Below are 2,099 nucleotides of genomic sequence, written 5' to 3'. Positions count from 1 at the left end.
GGTCGTCAATAGACCGCCGCACCGGCCTCTGACTGACTCTCAGAATGGACGGAAAGAGCCGGGTAAGCCTTTCAAAAGATTCGACCACGTGCCGAAAACTTTAGACTTCCGTGAGCTCTCCGGCTTGCACCGAGACCCGAAGTCGACGTGCGAAGCACCACGGGACCCCTTTCGCCTGCAGGTCCCGAGCCGCCTTTATTTGCTGTTACGAGCATCGTGTGCCCCATACCTGCGTGACGAGCACCGCAGGGCGGCAGAGCCATCGCACTTGGCCGGGTGGCAGAGGAGGACCCGACTATTCACAGATAGCGGCCCAACGACTCCCAGAGCCGGTCGTGCGGCGCGCGAGGTCTGCTCTCTTCACAAGAGGCTTTATTAGGGAGTGCTAAGGCAAGGTTCTGTGCCCTCCACCCTCATCGCAACACCCATGGGAGCCTCCGGTCGTCAATAGACCGCCGCACCGGCCTCTGACTGACTCTCAGAATGGACGGAAAGAGCCGGGTAAGCCTTTCAAAAGATTCGACCACGTGCCGAAAACTTTAGACTTCCGTGAGCTCTCCGGCTTGCACCGAGACCCGAAGTCGACGTGCGAAGCACCACGGGACCCCTTTCGCCTGCAGGTCCCGAGCCGCCTTTATTTGCTGTTACGAGCATCGTGTGCCCCATACCTGCGTGACGAGCACCGCAGGGCGGCAGAGCCATCGCACTTGGCCGGGTGGCAGAGGAGGACCAGACTATTCACAGATAGCGGCCCAACGACTCCCAGAGCCGGTCGTGCGGCGCGCGAGGTCTGCTCTCTTCACAAGAGGCTTTATTAGGGAGTGCTAAGGCAAGGTTCTGTGCCCTCCACCCTCATCGCAACACCCATGGGAGCCTCCGGTCGTCAATAGACCGCCGCACCGGCCTCTGACTGACTCTCAGAATGGACGGAAAGAGCCGGGTAAGCCTTTCAAAAGATTCGACCACGTGCCGAAAACTTTAGACTTCCGTGAGCTCTCCGGCTTGCACCGAGACCCGAAGTCGACGTGCGAAGCACCACGGGACCCCTTTCGCCTGCAGGTCCCGAGCCGCCTTTATTTGCTGTTACGAGCATCGTGTGCCCCATACCTGCGTGACGAGCACCGCAGGGCGGCAGAGCCATCGCACTTGGCCGGGTGGCAGAGGAGGACCCGACTATTCACAGATAGCGGCCCAACGACTCCCAGAGCCGGTCGTGCGGCGCGCGAGGTCTGCTCTCTTCACAAGAGGCTTTATTAGGGAGTGCTAAGGCAAGGTTCTGTGCCCTCCACCCTCATCGCAACACCCATGGGAGCCTCCGGTCGTCAATAGACCGCCGCACCGGCCTCTGACTGACTCTCAGAATGGACGGAAAGAGCCGGGTAAGCCTTTCAAAAGATTCGACCACGTGCCGAAAACTTTAGACTTCCGTGAGCTCTCCGGCTTGCACCGAGACCCGAAGTCGACGTGCTAAGCACCACGGGACCCCTTTCGCCTGCAGGTCCCGAGCCGCCTTTATTTGCTGTTACGAGCATCGTGTGCCCCATACCTGCGTGACGAGCACCGCAGGGCGGCAGAGCCATCGCACTTGGCCGGGTGGCAGAGGAGGACCAGACTATTCACAGATAGCGGCCCAACGACTCCCAGAGCCGGTCGTGCGGCGCGCGAGGTCTGCTCTCATCACAAGAGGCTTTAGGGAGTGCTCAGGCAAGGGTCAGCCCGCAGCCTTCCTGGCAACACCCAGGGGAACCAGGCCACTCGCGTCTCTCGCCTTCATTTTCGACACGAGCGCCTGCGGAGGGCCACCACCCCCTCCGATTGTCAAGAGACCTCCGCACCGGCCTCTGACTTACTCTCAGAATGGACGGAAAGAGCCGGGTAAGCCTTTGAAAAGATTCGACCACGTGCCGAAAACTTTAGACTTCCGTGAGCTCTCCGGCTTGCACCGAGACCCGAAGTCGACGTGCTTAGCACCACGGGACCCCTTTCGCCTGCAGGTCCCGAGCCGCCTTTTATTTTTGTTACGAGTATCGTGTTCCCCAAACCTGGGTGACGAGCACCGCAGGGCGGCAGAGCCATCGCGCTTGTCCGGGTGGCAGAGG

The sequence above is a fragment of the Chiloscyllium punctatum genome, unplaced genomic scaffold, assembly GCF_047496795.1.
Source record: "Chiloscyllium punctatum isolate Juve2018m unplaced genomic scaffold, sChiPun1.3 scaffold_1473, whole genome shotgun sequence".
Classification (NCBI taxonomy): domain Eukaryota; kingdom Metazoa; phylum Chordata; class Chondrichthyes; order Orectolobiformes; family Hemiscylliidae; genus Chiloscyllium; species Chiloscyllium punctatum.
This window is presented reverse-complemented; position numbering follows the sequence as displayed.